Source organism: Meleagris gallopavo, chromosome 2, assembly GCF_905368555.1.
Source record: "Meleagris gallopavo chromosome 2, MGAL_WU_HG_1.1, whole genome shotgun sequence".
NCBI classification, from domain to species: domain Eukaryota; kingdom Metazoa; phylum Chordata; class Aves; order Galliformes; family Phasianidae; genus Meleagris; species Meleagris gallopavo.
The window spans coordinates 101,297,694-101,315,048 of record NC_139405.1 but is presented as its reverse complement, the minus strand read 5'-3'; the positions used below and the strand labels follow the sequence as shown (position 1 = coordinate 101,315,048).

Below are 17,355 nucleotides of genomic sequence, written 5' to 3'. Positions count from 1 at the left end.
TAAATGATCTGAAATTTCATTTTCTCTGCTCTGTGTATCTGTGTTTAACTGTTTAGAATCTGGCACTGTAATGATAAGAAAGCAAAGAACCCCAGGACCTCTAAACGACTCATTATACAGTTATCTGTAACTGATAGAGAGGAGTGAAAGATGATAAATCCTTCCCTCTCAATTAAATTCTTTTCACGAGAGTCTTTAGTACATTTCTAACTATAATGTCAGTCAAGCAATAACATAAAACTCAGTGTCATTATGGAAAAAAGCCATTAAAACCTTTTTAAGGGTAGAGAGAGGGGATATGTGAATATACTTCAAAGAGAGGGTCTTGTTTTCCTTTTATTCCCTCAGTGTTTCCATGAAACCTAAGGCAATGACATCACAACAAAACAAGGTTGCCAAGATATACTATACAAAAACATGTTTTCACATGGTTACATTTTCTGCAAATTATAGTTCTTGGAGAATAAATCAGAATAATTGTTTAAATCAGAGTGACTGTTGAAACAGATTTACAGAGATCAAATCAAAAATGTAATAATTCTTGTGGTTTCATTAATGCTCAGAGCACCAAATACTTCTGAAAATTTTCGTTGTCAGTTATATATAGTGTTTACATTAACGTGCTGCTTGAACAGAGAAAATATATATTTTAAGATGAAAATGTGAATCCAGGGTTACAAGAATGTTTCTGAAACAGCTAAGTCATCTTGTTTCAAGTAAAACCAGATGTTTGCTTAAAGTGAAAGGCAATCATTTCTTTTAATTATGTTCACTGGTTAGGCCACCAGGAATATCCATATGTGCACACAATGATCCGATTAAAATCAAAGACCTTACGATGGAGAAAGCAATCAACAACTGAAAGACCACCAAATGACATGCAATGTGCTGACCTGTATTCGTCTCTGCCCATTTGCTCATTTTCACTCAGGAGGTCCACCAGAAGGGACAGTTGGGTTCCCCAAGACCCATGGGTGAGTCACATGTCATGGCCCTTGTGGTGTCTTAGGGGCCAGCAGCCTGCTAAACAGTAACTTCAAATGGAAGAACATAGGCTAAACACTAAAATTTCTAACTTTGCACACGATCAAGACCTGCAAATAATGTTCAGTGTGCAGTATGGAAACAGCTGCATTGTTCTCCTTTGGTTGCTTCAGCCTATAGGAAAGCTATGTGACATTGTGAAGAATTTTCATGACCTCCTGAGATCCTGTCTGTAGATGTCTTTTGATCTGAGACCCGATAGCAGCCTTTCGGTATCTAAAGGAGGGCTATAAGAAAAAGAAGACTCTTTAGCAGGCTCTGTTGTGACTAGACAAGGGGAAATGGTTTCAAACTAAAGGAGGGTTGATTTAAATTGGATATAAACAAAAAGCTTTTTACAATAGGAGTAATGAAGCATTGGAACAGGTTGTCCAGAAGGGTGGTGGATGCCCCATCCCTGGAGATATTCAAAGTCAGGTAGGCTGGGGCTCTGAGCACCTGATAGAGCTGCAGGTGTCTCTGTTCATTGCAGGGGAGTTGGTCTAGATGACCTTTAAGGATCCCTTTTAACTCAAGAAATTTTGTGATTTTACAGTTCTATGATCTTGCTTAGCAGAGACACTTAGTACAGAGAGTCAGGATGGGGCTTCTTAAACAATCTGTATTCCAGTGGTGGCTCTGACTGTCCTGGATGCTTCATAGGGACTTACTTCTATCTGCTTGAATTTGTATCAGCAATTGATTGCTTTGAAGTGTTAGAACACTTTTTTGTATCTTTGTACTTTCTTTTTAAGACTGTGTTGGTCATAGAACCAGGGATCTCTGAGATGAAATACCAAAAAGCTCTACCTGTGGGAGGACATGCATTTTCAGTTGGCTCACAGGGCAATAAACCAGTTCCTTTGGGAACTGTTGCCTACCTCTTCATAGGACCTCTTCAACTTCTCCATGATTGTATTCGCAGCCCAGAACAGCTCTATAACCACCCATTTCACTGTCAGTAACAACTATGTTTGTATCCCTAAACTTACGCATATTTGTTTTCCAAATAATGTACAAGTAATATGCACATAAACACACATATGCACCAGACACATATGCATAAAACTTCATGCAGATGCATGTAAAAATTATATCATATTCTCCAAATTTGTATAGTGCTCTCTCTGGAGTTGAGTATTTTCTTCAGAAAAACTTGACTAGTAAATGACTTCTGCCAGTAGTTTTCAACTGGTACTACCTAACCTTAGATGTATAGGACCCTTTATTTCTGGGGCACACATTTTTCCAGTGAGCCCATATTTAACTTTATTCTCTAATATTCTCTTAAGGATGCTCAGGTTTCTTGGGATTGGAGTGATTTTTTTTTCTTTTTTTCTCTTTTCCAGTTTCTTCACTAGCTTATGAGAAAGGAAAAGGAAAAGGAAAGAAAGAAAAGAAAAAAGAAAGGAAAGAAAGAAAGGAAAGAAAGAGAAAGAAAAAAGAAAAGAAAAGAAAGAAAGAAAAGAAAAGAAAAGAAAAGGAAAGAAAAGAAAAGAAAGAAAAGAAAGAAAAGGAAAGAAAAGAAAAGAAAGAAAGAAGAAAAAAAAGAAAAGAAAGCTTTGCTTCAGTAGCACATATTCTCTGGCCCCATGCATTTATCAGAAAAGCTTGCATTTTCAGAAGGCCAGACAGAATGAATGAAAAAAGAGTAAAAACATATAGGTTCAGTGAAGCCATTAGAAATTTTTACCCTAATTTCAAAGAGAAGAAACACTCCTTCCTATTTTGGCATGCTGCCTGTCAGAGTTTATTTTACACTTACAATTTCTTTGCTGATGGCATTCCCTCTTGTTTGTGCATGATTTGGGTTGAACCTCTCTGTTGCTTTGGCTTTGTTTTCTGGCCCTCTCTTTTCAGTGAAGTCCTCCCTCACTGCAGGAAAGATCCTTTACTTCTGTCCTCATTACTCTGCAAGACAAGCTTTTCCTCACCCTGGCAGGAACTTTAGAGTTCAGCCTCTGCAGGGTCTTTTGATATACATATATTTGTGCATACATATAGAGACACCCATCTCTACAGAATCATAGAATCGTTAAGATTGGAAAAGTCTTCTAAGGTCATCTAGTCCAATGATCAATCTATCAACTTTAGTGATAAGGTCTCCCCTTTACCCCCTCTTCTTCAGACTAAACAATCCCAACTCCCTCAGCTGCTCCCCATAAGACTTGTGCTCCAGCCCCTTCACAGCTTTGTTGCCCTTCTCTGGACATTCTTCTGGACCTTGATATCTTTCTTGTAGTGAGGAGCCCAAAACTGAACACAGTAGTCGAGGTGAGGCCTCACCAGTGCCAGTCACAGTGAGACAATGACCTCCTGTGATAATTTTATTTTTAAGTCTCATGCCTGTGTACAGTCTCCTAAATGCTGCTGTTTCACAAGACTTGTCTAACTGCCAGTGCTCTCACAGGGCCCTCAATACACTGTAGCCCATCCCTTAGTGCTCCTCTTATTGTTTTGACTAATAAGCAGCTACGTGAAAGCACTGGGCCAGGATATTTAGAAGGGAAAAAATAAGGCAGACCCTGCAAATTTAGCAGCAGACACTTGATCTTTGATTATGAATTTGTAGATGCTTTTGCCAACAACGTCGTCTCCAAAGCATATTCCTGTCATGAGATACAATGTCTTCACCAGTTTCAAGAAGAGAGGAACCAAAACTAGTCAGTATTGGGTTGGATGACCTCCAAGCACCACCGGATTTGTGAGGTGGAAAGTAGGTGGCATTACTGCTGATACAAAAGAGCAGCCTAACTTGTAGCCCAGTAGGATCCCAAAATATGTTCAAAATATTATTTATGACTAAAAGTTATAAATTAGAGTAAAAGCAGATTTTACTGTTTACTTAGCCAAGTCATAAAATATACAGGCACAGAAAATATATACAACAAGAAAACAAACTGAGCAAAGGCATGCTTTCAGCTAGCCTAATCATCTTAAAGCTCCAAATATTATCTCACGACAGATGGCTGCTGGAGTCCACAAAGGGCTACACCAAATTCTCTTCTCCATTCCATCAAGACCACCCTTATAGAGGACGCTTCCATCCAAGTGCATTATCATATCCTTCTTGAAACAGAAGATTTCATTTCCTTGTCGCTATTTGGTGAGTCTTGTGCTGGAAAAAGGCCTATCATCTACCTTCCTCTGGACCAGCTTTTGCAGATGAATTAGTCTTGTCCATGGTCTTAGAAGAGGCAATCAAGATTGCCTCCCTTCCTTACTATGCTGGCCTGGGTCTCTAATTTTTATACCTTTTTCATCACTAAATCCTAAACATTCACTAGTTGTATATTTAGTGATACAAGCAATATATGTTGTATACACTAAGTTCCTGCTAGTTTTCATTTCTTCTTTTCCACAGTACTTCAGGATTACATATATCTTTCAATGCATACTTTGCTCCATAGAGCACAAGTAAATATCATGCTGCTTATGTAAGACTGGCTCAAGAAAAAGAATTACAGAACAGAAATTGCAGAATATTTAGTGCCTGTATGCCCACACAGGGTCAGTATATTCACCACGACAGACATGGAGAATATATATATACACATGTGTATATGTATATATAATATATACACATCTATATGTGGTTTTAAAATTCCCCAGTGACAAGGATTCTATAATCTCTCCTGCAATGTGTTCCCTTGATTGTGGCTTTCCTTCCTAATATATAACAAATAAAATATCCCTCACTTCAAGTTAAATCAGGTATTTTTTGCTCTTTGTATTATGCTTGTTTTGAAGAGATTATTCTACTCTCCTGTATTTTAAAGACTTAAAAATGAAATCTTTCTTTTTTATGCTCCCCAACTACATGAGCTAGATTCATCATATCTGGAATGACTTGAATAACTGAATTGACGTCATGTCATTTACTTGATCAGTTTGAATTAAATTACCTATTTCAAACTAGACTGACAAAAACATTCCCAGAACTTGCAGACAAATTGTATTTTGGATGGAAATATCACTGTAAAAAATATCAGAATTAATCAATTTTTACAACTACTTTGTGACCTTGGAAAAAAGTAAGGCTTAGCTGAGGAAAGTCCAACATTTGTCTTTTCTCCCTCTTCTTATTTCACTTAGCCAGAAAATGAACTCAGTGTTCAACAAAAGCATGTTTTATACCAAATAATATTTAATTACTACAACTATTAGATAAAGAGTAACAATTAAGCAGTCTGAAGTGCAATTACTATTATAGCTTAGAGATAAGGCAAAAGAATTTCAAAAGATCTTAAGTGAACTAGAAAAACATGGCCTAATCTTATGAACAAATGAAAATGCATAATCCTTCTTATGCTACGGTCTGCTGGTAATGTATTCATAATTAAAGTACTGCATGATTTATGAAAGTCAAAAAGGAAATTACTCAAAAACATCTACACTGAATGCTTATAACCAGCTCCTGGTGTCCCAAAGGACCAGACTTTAACCATCATCAAGGCTCAGCTAAGAACATCTTTGACTTGTTTTGCAAAATGTTTGCTTAACTTCTTCAACCTCATCCATTAAAAGTGCTAAGATCAGTCTGACAACTGGCACACAATGTTATGCAAGACCTGTAATTACAGTACGAATCCTTATGTTTTGTAACAGACAAGAAGTATCTTTTCATTTTCTTATTTGTGGAGGGAAATGTTCAGAAGAGTTAGTTGCTATTAACATTTGAAACAGCACAACAATAAATATGATTTTCTTAATAAAAATTTTAGACTACTTCATTGTTTGGTCTACTAATTAAAATATTGATTCAGCTTATGAATATTCGTCTAATATTCACATGAGTATTAGGCAATGGAAAAAAAACACTATTTCATAAAGAAACACGGTTCCAGAATTGTTTTAATTTTGAAATCATCTTCAAAATAGATCACCTTCAGCATGTTTTTTAAATGCCAATGTTGTTAAAATTTGACAAAATAAAATAGGCCATTTTTATGTAATACATAGGATATTTAGTAAAGGAATTTATAAGTGAGAATATGAAACCTTAACTGTGGTTTTCCTGTTCTTCAGTCTGATAACTCAGAAGAAATCTCGATGGGATAAAATGTAGTAATATAAGATAAAAGTCAATAGCCAAAGATAAGAAAAAAGAACTTCCAACTATAAATACAAGTTGCTTTCAACTTGATGATATTGATTTAATTATAAAATTTCTGATAGAAATGCTGACAATTAATTACTTTGTTGGAGCTGAAGAACAAAATGTCATTCAAGGCTTACACTGAAGCATAGCCCCCTTCACTTTTTGGTCTCACTGCAGAAGAGCTCCTCTGCGTGCAGGTGGAGATGCAGGTAGCAGGGGTGACTCACAGCTCTGGCTGCATCAGTCTCAGCCTGAGAACTGTAACTGATTTATGAGCAAAAATATAACAATAACCTTGGGGAAAAAAAATACAAAGAAAAAAATAGGAATCCATGATATTTCCCAAGTTTAAGAAAATGAAGGAGAGAGAAAGGAAGTCATTCTCTGCTATATTTTCTTATATTTATTGGTAAGCGCAAATTCACATTTTAAAGGCTACTGTAACTGATGGATGTTATTCATCTGGGAACTGAAGCTTCATTAGTACAGTGAAAATACAGCATCCATAAATTATAGCATTTATGGGTTTTTTGATCTTCCCAATGCGTTTGAGAAAATGGAGCGCTAACAAGTAACAAATGCACTCGAAAATCAACAAAAAGTTTTGTTTGGTGATAAAAACCTACGATGAATGTGATTCTAGTTCATCTTTCCTTTTAAAGGCTGTTCATGCCAGATTGCTTGCTCTGCTCTGTGTCTGCAGAGGACTTTCACCAACAACCTGGAGACAGAGAGTGGGCAGGGGGCCACAGAGTTCAGCTGCAGCTGAGAAGGGGCTTCCCATTCTGGTTCTCTCCCAAGAGTGCCAAGGAAGCCAAGAGAAGATGAGACCATACTTCTGCAAATGCAAATAAAGAGACCTGCAGGTACAACTTCATCAGGTGCAATCTCATATTTTGTTGTAAGCCAATTCCATGCTGCGGTCAAAAAATGATCGCAGTACTGAGTGAACAGACCCAAAAGAACTTGTAAAAAGTACTGATACTGGACTATTGGAATACCTCAGGTATTTCATAGGAAAACTCTGATGAATTTCAAGGAGATTCTGATATTTCTCACTTTAAGAGGTCAAGATCTTGCTTGGAATAGGGGATGTGTGTCTAGAGAAGCTTTTATTTGGCCTGCAGACATTATTTTGTCATATATCCAAACTTACCAATATACTTAGCCCCATTCACCAAATTCAACCATGTTTGTTGCCAGCACAGGAAGAAATCAGGAAGAAATTCTTTACTGTGAGGGTAGTGAGACATTGGAGCAGGTTGCCCAGCAAAGTTGTGAATGCCCCCTCCCTGGAAGCGCTCAAGGCCAGGCTGGATGGGGCTGTGAGCAACCTGGTCTTGAGGGAGGTGTTCCCTGCCTATAGCAGGAGGTTGGAACTACGTGATTTTAGAGGTCCCTTTCAACCCAAACCATTCTACAATTCAATGATACTGTGATTCTTCCATTCTGGTTGTCATGAGAAGTATTTGCGTTTTGTTTTCATTTAGCAGCTGCTTGCTCAGGGTCTTCTGAGGTAGCTGAATGCTTACACTGTTTATTTCTTATGGTGAAATACTTTTTCTGAGTAGGAGATGTTGAGGAAATGTCCCAGATTTTACGGGAAATAATTTTCTGGACAGCTATAGAACTGTCACATCCAGTTGGTTGGAATTATTTTGTCACCTTATTTTAAGGGAAACAAAGGAGAAAGCCCATTTCGCTCCGTGAATCATTCATTCTCTTCAGTGTTTATTTCCATCCTTCCTCACATATAGTGTTAGTCTAATAGCCAATTGATGCACAAAGGAAAAACTTTTGACAGTTTGAAACTAACTTAGAAGTTTTCTTCTTTGCAGAGAATATACCAGACTGTGCATTATCTACAAATAGGAACATGGTATTTCTGTATTTCTGTGAAATGACATTGACGACACATTTCCTCTGATTTTGTAACTTTGAAAATTTCTTGGAAAATTAGGAAAAATAAATAATGGTATTGTCTCTCTTTTTTAGGCTCAGGATATTTCTTCTACATTACATTTTGTTGTATTATGCAATTTATAAAAAGTGTAGCTTGCTGAAAACAATATTCTTTCTCATTTTGCACCAAGCACATACAAGCTGATGTTTCACAGTCAAAAGGCAGCACATGGTGATGGAGTGTCAAAGTTTTCCTAATTCTTTTTTTGTCACAATTCACATTTTTAAGAATTCTTCATATAGTTCTACTGGTGCCTAGAAAACAATCATGCAGGCTCTAATTCTTCTATTGTACTGAGAGGTGTTTGTCAGAAGCATCTGGGTATTTGTAGGAAAAAAACAGACCCTTTGTAAGCAGGTCAGTTTTCCTCTCAACTGGAAGAATCACTGGGATTCAAGAAGCTTTTACTTTCCCATGACACTGCATCATACCTGCCTGCAAGGCCCAGGCAATGCATACAAGTTTGTCACAAAGAAGCAACATATAAGCACGGCCATGGATAATAACACAGTGCACTTCTATTGCTGCCATAACTGTGGGATCTGGCCATTTCTGAACAACAAATGAAGATGCATTCAACTCCGCATCCAGATCACTGACAAAAATGTTGAACAGGACTGGCCCTAGAATTGAGTCCCGCGGAACACTGCTAGTGACTGCTGATGTAAATGTATTATCTAGCTTTTTAAAATTCAGAACAAAGTTATTTATTAAACACATCTTTTTGTTGTAGTTGTTGTTTCCTTTTACATTGCTATTTACTTTCTTAACAATGGGTCAATAACTCCATTTTATTTGGTTTCTTGGATTTCATGTCATACAGTCACATAACCATTTGAGTTGGAAGAGCCCCTCAAAGGCCATCCAATCCAAGTCCTCTGCAGTGAATAAGGACACCTACTGCTCCATCAGTGTTCAGAGTCCTGTCCAGTCTGACCTTGAGTGTCTCCAGGGATGGGGCACCCACTACTTCTTTGGGCACTGCCTCACCAGGTATTTCTTCTTCATGGGGTCAGTTTTCTCCAGCTTCCAGTATAAAAAATATATATCAATATAAATCATTATTAATAGTTTTCTTACTAAACCTGTTACAGATCTAGATATTGTTACTGATGCTTTCATTGCTAAGCATTTTGGTTCTTTTAAACGGCTTCCCTTTTTGTTCAGTTGTGGGATTATTCTGTCTGGGGTTAGAAGTAAACAGCTTTTAATTTCCATTCACATTTTTCTGATATTTTTTTTTTCCTCCCAGCTGATTTAGTTCATAATCGCTTTCAGCTTCGTGAAATTGATCCTCTTAAAGCACAAAGGGTCTGTGCACGTGTGCACACATGCAGTCATGAAGACATGCATGTGTATGTGAGCACTTTGGTGTGCGTGCGGCTGTGTTTGCATACGGGCACTGTACAGCCTCACACAGATGGTTGGGATTTTATTATGTTTATACAAGGCTGCTATAATCAAGTCACAAACACTTGAACTGAACCACAAGTACTGGGAAATTCCGACACTAACTTCATGCCTAGTGCAGAGCTGCCTCGTGCTGTCTGCAATGCTTTCTGAATTGGGCAACTGCCATTTCTGATACCCAGCAGGGTTCAGGACATTCAGCACTGAGTGGAAGTGTGCAGCCAGCATTTCCCAGCCTTCTGAAGTCCTCCATAGGAAATCCCCCATCTTCCTCCATGCACTGGAGATGGGTGCTGCTAATTCAGTTTGGTGAGAGTGACCAATAAAACTGCTCCCACTTGCTCCGGTGTCACATCAATCTATAAGAAGCCAAAAGGATGTCTGCAACCAGCAAGCCAGAAAGAAAACTGCATTGTTTTTCACAATTAATGGCATTAACTCCTTTTCTTCCATCCAATTATACTCTGAATACTTTGCTGGTTGCCTAAATTTCTTGATCATAGAATCACAGAATCATTTGAGATGGAAAGGACCCTTAAAGGTCATCTAGTCCCACTCCCCTGCAATGAACAGCATCCATCTGCAATGAATAGGGATGCTGATGTCACTGTGTGGAACAGCTGAAAACTTTCTAAATGACTATTCACTTCATCTGTAGATCTTTTAACCTTCATTAATTACATAGGTCATAATATGTAAATCGTATAAGATAACATTAGAAATAAACTAAGATCACAGTATAGGTAGCATAGCAGAATACAAATGCAACTTACAGATATTGAAATATGCTAAGTCAGATGATCAGAAAACATTTAAGATTCAGAAGTTGAAATAAGAAATAATAAGTTGAAAAATCAATCTGATCAAACACAACCAAAAGCTATATGCTTTATGATCTCAGATAGAATAATTTTGTAATAGAAAATTAGAAATAAATACATCTGCCTTATTCAGATAAAGGTAATTCAGCATTAGATTTTTCTGTATACAGAGAATATAAATTTTTATCTTTGGTGAACTAGTAAAAGAAGAGTTGAATTTCATTAATTTTGCTTCTGCGTCTTTTACCTACGAGACCCTCAGCAGTTATCCAGGGTCTGCTTTGAAACCTGGGGAGAGTTTACATTGACTCAATAAAAGGATTCAGGCATTTAAGTCCTCCATCTTTTTCTTCAGAAGGGAGCAAAGTTTCCACACATCTTGAGACTTCCCTTCCAGGTCCACTTGTATCTTGGATATTTAGGTACCTCAAATGCTCCTGGGCATCCACATTCAAGGAACACAGAATCCCACTCACCAACTCCAGCTTTGGGTTGGATAGGCAGGGTTTCTTTTTGAAGTACCATGACTACTTCCTATGAATTTTCATCTTACTCTCATTTTCATTTGCATTCACTCTCATCTGTAGCTAAACCAGAATTGTTAGATTTAAGAAAATATTAAATTCAGGAATCCCAGACTCTGAAGGTAAGAGAGGGAGTCTAGAGAAAGGACAGCTTCCCCTTGATCAAGTAGGATCTGGTCAGAGATCCTCTAGGCAAACTCGATGCACACAAATTCATGGGATTTGTCAAAGAGATGCACCCACGTGTGCAGATGGAGCTGGCAAAAGTGAATGCTAAGCCTCTCTCTATCATCTTTGAAAGATCTTAGAGAATGGAAGAGGTGCCTGAAGACTGGAAGAAATCTAGTGTCACATGAGTCACATTAAAAGGGCAAAAAGGAGGGAACAGGAACCGACAGGCCTGCCAGCCTCACCTCCATCCCTGGAAAGGTGATGGAATAACTTGTTCTGAATGTCATCTCCAGAAAATTGAAAGAAAAGGTTATCAGGAGTAGTCAACACGGATTCACTGTGGGGAAATTGAGCTTTACCAACCTGGTAGTTTCCTATGATGTCATCACTGGCTGGGTAGATGGGGGAAGAGGATGTTGCATACCTTGACTTCAGGAAGGAATTTGACACTGTCTCCCACAACATCCTTGTAATTAAGCTGATTAAGTGAGGGACAGATGAGTGAACAATGAGGTGGATTGAGAACCATTCGGCTGGTAGAGCTCAGAGGGTTGTCATCAGTGTGGCAGAGTTTGGTTGAAGGCCTATAACTAGTGGTCTTCCTCAGGAGTTGGTACAGGGTCTCGTCTTGTTCAACATCTTCATCGATGACCTGAATGGAGAGAGTCCACTCTCAGCAAGTTTGCTGATGATACAAAGCTGGGAAGAGTGACTGACATGGGGACCTCATCGATGCAAATAAATATCTAAAGGGTAGGAGTCAAGTGAGTTGGCCTGAGTTCTTTTCAGTGGTACTCAGCAACATAACAAAGGGCAATGGGCACAAACTGGAACACAGAAGGTTCCATACAAACACAAGGAAGAAGTCTTTTACCGTGCAGATTACAGCACTGGAACAGGCTGCCAAGAGAGGCTGTGAAGTCTCCTTCTCTCAGATATTCAAGTCCTACCTGGACTGGGCAACCTACTGTAGGGAACCTGCTTTAGCAGGAGGTTGGACTAGAAGATCTCCAGAGGTCCCATCCAACCCCTACAATTCTGTGATTCTTTGAAAACAGAGATCATTTCATTTTGTGAGCCAAAAAAAGGAACTGAAGACCACAATTGCTCATCAGAGGAACCACATACATGCCAGATGTGCTTTTAGCCCACTGTGATTTTGAACTAAAATGTCTGTTTAAAGACTATATTTTTATAGATGTTATTGTGCTCAGAGGTAAATGCAGCCATGGTAAATGTACATTCCCAGCATAATCTTCTCCATGAGGGGCCAGGTAAAAATTCATAGATATATTTAAATGGGTTGAATTGGGATCACTCAGTGGTCATCAGAGAAAAATGAAGGAATCTCCAAGGAGACTTCTTTCCTCACTTTTCAGGATGGAATTAAACAACTTTTTGACTTATCTATTTCCCTACAGGGAGCATGTAGCTGTGGATGTCAGACAAATACCACTTAGTCAGTTGAAGTAGAAGGAATTCCACTCTAAACATTAAAGCAAGAAATCTCCTTCTGTATAAATTACAACAAAGGAAAATCATGTCTAGCCTCTGTCTTTGTTAAGAGCTTGACATACAGCAGCACTTAGGAAACTGATTATACTGACAGGCTAATCAAGCAAAGTTTGTTAACTAAATTTATAGTATACCATATCACATCTCAAACATTACAAATATGAAAAAGAGTGTGCCTTAATCTTCTATGTAAACATAGTTTTCCTTTGGGCTCTTCTGATGCCTTAATGTTTATAAAACCAAGTAATAAATCAGGATGTATTTATCATAACAAACAGTAGTTCAGACAGTGGTTAAAATCACTACTTTCATTAACTATGTCAAAGATCAAAATATTATATAGAGCATTCAGATGCAATGACAACAGGCACAGTATATGAGCTGAAATGAACATGTGTTGTCTGATGACATCATGCACTGATGTCTTGAACCATAACCACACTTCTGGGGAACTGTCAGTACACAAGTAGAGTTTGTCACCGTCAGTAGCAGTTGTGAGCTGGAACACCTTTAACAGAATCACAGCATGGCTGAGGTTACCAGGGACTCTTGGGTCCATCTGCTCCAACCCCTGCTCTGGCAGGGACACCCCAATCAGGGTGCCCAGCACCACATTCAGATAGCTTTCCTTGAAAGCAGAACTGTCTGAATGCTCTCAGTCCCTGAAGCTGAGCTGTATAACACAAAGCATTAAACCAGCAAAAGAAGTTAAATGGTAAAAAAGTTCAAAATCAGTCTTACCTGAAACCCATCATATCCTAATGTGGCAAGTTCTTTTCTCCCATCCAGCTCTCTAACTTCAGCATTTCCCTGAATCAAGAGGTTATGTGCCCAGACCCAACCATCTCTACCTGTTAGCCTCTGCCTTTCTCTGCCTCATTTCCCATGGATGCCTTAGATGTTATTTCTTGCTGTGTACCAGCTACTATCTGTCTCTCCAAAGTGCTTCTGTCTGTAGGTTGATCAAGTACTGAGAGCTACTGTGCTCTACATTGACACTGCTGCAAGGACTGATCAGAAAGTCAAAAAGGGAATAAAAGCACAGTGATTTTGATGAAATTCTAAGATCATGCATTTCTGCTCGTTTTGACTATGCTCTGTTTTCATCCTTAAGGATATTTAAATAGCTACTGAAGTTGATACACTTTTCACAGCTGTATGGTTGCATTAATCATGTTTTTGCCATCCAGCTACTCTGTGGTCTTGTGCAATGCATTTCACACTCTGGATTTGTTCCCAAACTTTTCTTTCTTTCTTATTTTTTCTGCTTATAGAGCGATCTGGCTTTTGATTTATGTTTGAGAAATGCCTGGTACATTTTGGCCTTGATATTGGATGGGTCTCCTATGGAGTGCTGGAATACTGTCATTGTCATCCTCAACCATGCTGGGTGGTTTCTGATCCAGTGTCCCACAACATTTCTGAAGGTCAACGCGAACTCTGAAAGGAGTCAGACACAGCGCTGACATATATGAACAATAGTTGCTCTGAAATCTCTGGGAGTTTTGTGTACATCTGAGGGCAGAGTTCGGGCCATAAAGTTTAAGTACAAGCATCTGGGCACAATTTTCTCCAGTGAGCAGGATTCCAAGTTACTGTAACATCTGCTGTGGGAACTATAAGTACTTTATATTAATGTTTTACACTGTGTTAGCTATAATCGCCTTATTTTATTGGAAAAATTTAGTCATCTCCACCTGGTGATTCCAGTGATGTGGGCACCTGTCTGCTAGGAACTGGGCTGAGACCAAAAATGCATTTCACACGAGAAATTGAAGGGCTGTGAGACAGTAATGTCTTTAGGTTATAATTTTCAAGTAACCCATGCACACTGTTTGGTTTTTGTTCCAGGCTATTTTTTGTTGTTTTTTTCTTTGTTGGATTTTTTTGTGTTGTGTGTTTGTGTTTGCTGTTTTTTCCAGCACAAGATCATTTGGTTAGCTCTATCACTTCATATTTTGGCGAACTGTTTGGTTAAGAGATAACAAGTGCACTCACACATGGAAAAGGAAAGAATCCTTGAGCAGTGCTGTTTGTACTTAACCCACACAGAAAGCAGAGAAATATTGCAGAACCTATTATTGTTCTTTGGATCAATCTCCTATTTATATATGTGAGTATATAGCTAGTAAAGATGTTTTCCAACATCAGTAGTTTTTAATCAGTTTTTGTCTGCTTGCTGTCAGTCTCATTTATGTATATGGCCCTGATTAAGAAGCTCTTAACAACCTTTCATACCTAGAGCTAATTTTTCTCCTATATCCAATCAAGAGAATAGTGAAAAGAAGCTGAGTCAAACAGCCCATGGTCAGATAGATGCGGCCATTTATAGTCTGCTGTTGGTATTTCACTTAGTTAAAAAGAAACTGGAATTATGCACTGTTACCTTTTTACTGCAGTTGTGAAATATCATTATAATAAAACATAAGCTTTATTTGAATTATAGATGGAGATATACACAGTTAGGTATATATTTTAACTGGATATATTTTAGCTGGACATATTTTATGTAAAAATAAATCCTGTGAGAATCTTCTTACTGGAGGAGGAATATTTCACCTCTACTGCTTCCATGCTCACTTTAGTTTGAAAACTACCACAAAGGCATAATATTCAGTTGGATTTTTTATTTAGTTTTTACTGTCTGGCCTGTGGAAAATGAGTGAAAGAGAAGTGAAGTCAGTTTATCTTTTCCTGTAATTTTTTTGTGATACACTGTTAACAACCAGCACCTCACTCCCTATTAAAAGAAAGTATATGTTTATGAAATCTGATGAGGATTCACTCTATTCAGCACGAAAGTAAATCGGGCACTGGACTAGTCAGTGGAATATGCTACACTGATACAGTACCAGCGTCAACAGAAAGGTAAAAAGTATGGACATATATGTATTATGCATATTAACAAAATCTGTAGGACAGATGTCTAAATCCCAGTATCTTATTAAAAAACTATGCAGGAATCTTTATGCCATCAGTAAAGAAGAAACCACTGAGCAACTTTCATTTCCCTTGAATGTACCCCTGTAGGAACCTCCTGGAGATAGGATGAGCCTCCAGTAGAAGAGTGGTGTGCAAGGCCATGTGCCTGCAGAATCCCAAGGACAAATTCCTCTCTTTGCTTTCAGTCATAACTCTCAGGTCGTGGTATTTAAACGGCTTGCAGTTTTGCCTTCTTGGATCAACATCAGTGCACTATCAGAGGGTTTTAATCATTTGCTATTTGTTTGAAAAGTTGCAAAGCCCAGTGTCAGAAGTGCTTTTAAAATTTGCCTCTGAATCAGGGGTTAGCAGGCAGGATACCAACATAGTTGAAAAAGGGTGGCTTGCTAAAGTGAACCCAGAGCCAATAGGGGGTATAATTTTCCTCTGCTTGTGATTTTCTTCCTGCTGATTCCAGCTCCAGGCACTGAGGTGGACTGATGAATGCATGTTTTTGCTGGATAAGCAGGTAGGGAAGTCACAGACAAAAAATTCCACAGAACCTTTATTTTTACCATACTCAAGTTGTTGCTAAGGAATAGGTTTTCTTCCATGCAAACTAAAATGAAATTGAATAGATTCAAATTCTCCAGCTTAAACTGCATGTTATTAACACTGGCTAAGAAAAGCCCTAATTTTCTGGCACCTTCAAGCAATATGCCTTCAAAAGGAAAATTTAATAACTTGCATCTTACCACAAGAATGGACCGTAAGTGGTATTGCCAATCAACAGCTTTAAGCCCTTTGGTTGTTTGGATGTGAATGGCCTACAAGAATCTTTCTGGATTCACCAGCGTTGTGGGAACCTTCCACTTACACTTGGCTTGGGAAGTGTGAATTCTTATTTTGCAAAGAGCCTGGGGATGTTGCCAAAGCTAATATTCTGGGGTCCATATGTGTTAAGTGACCGGCAATTCTGGAATACAGCATCAGGGAGTCAAATGGGGGAAGCCTCTCTGAGATACTTCAGCCAAGTAAAGGAATTTGAGTTTTTTCAAGAATAAAGTTAAAGCAGAGGAATAGCCAAGAACAGAATATTTGAATTTTGAAAAAATTTAAGACAAGAGAACTTTTGTCCAGGCTACGTGCATCACAAACTGTACTGGGGGATCATTTTTACAACAATTATCTGTTCTGTGCTAAATGACCTGCACTTGTTTTAACAATGACTGTATAATATGAAAAGTCACTGTCCTCAGGACTGTGAGCTTTGTGGCACATTTGCTGCAAAACTTTTTCTACATCAATTGGAATGACTGTGTGCCACATAGTGCTAAAATCCCACCAAACGTTTATAGGTGGTAGATGCTCATTCACTGGATATCAAGGATATAAATCATCATTGTATACATTCCAATATTTGCCAGAATCTGGATAACACTAAAAAAAAAAAAAAAAAATTCTCTCAGTATTTTCTTTCACAGTTGTCCACCAAAGCTCTAGAATCCTGTAGCATACAAACAGCAGAGTATCTTCAAAATGAAATTTAAATGATTCCATCTCTTTTACATAGCAGTTAATTTAATCCCACGTGGATTATTTTCAAGGGACCTTGATGATATTACCCACTGTAGAGATCATTGCTTTCCTGGCTTCCAGGAAAGGTAAACTGTTCTGAGAAAAACAATAACAAATATTAATACTATGCCTGAGATTATTCCATAATGCTGATAAAAGCAGAGTGGAGCAAACAAAGAATACAGTGAGAGGCAAATACTAGCAATCAGGTAAGAAGAACCACTACTTATAAGAATACTGTACAAACACATTTGAAATGAAGAGCTGTTTGGATTTGAAACAAATGTTTATGAATCTTTTTCTATTGTATCAACAAATCCTGTTTAT

At 38.1% G+C, this 17,355-nt stretch overlaps 1 long non-coding RNA gene across 1 annotated transcript in view; it reads right to left on the bottom strand.

Moving 5' to 3' along the window:
• Positions 1-17,355, bottom strand: part of LOC116216383 (uncharacterized) — a 59,096-nt gene that overhangs the window by 16,407 nt on the left and 25,334 nt on the right. The window contains exon 3 of the long non-coding RNA XR_004159067.2: positions 11,377-17,124. This is a non-coding gene — a long non-coding RNA (uncharacterized LOC116216383). The remainder of the gene's footprint in view (positions 1-11,376; positions 17,125-17,355) is intronic.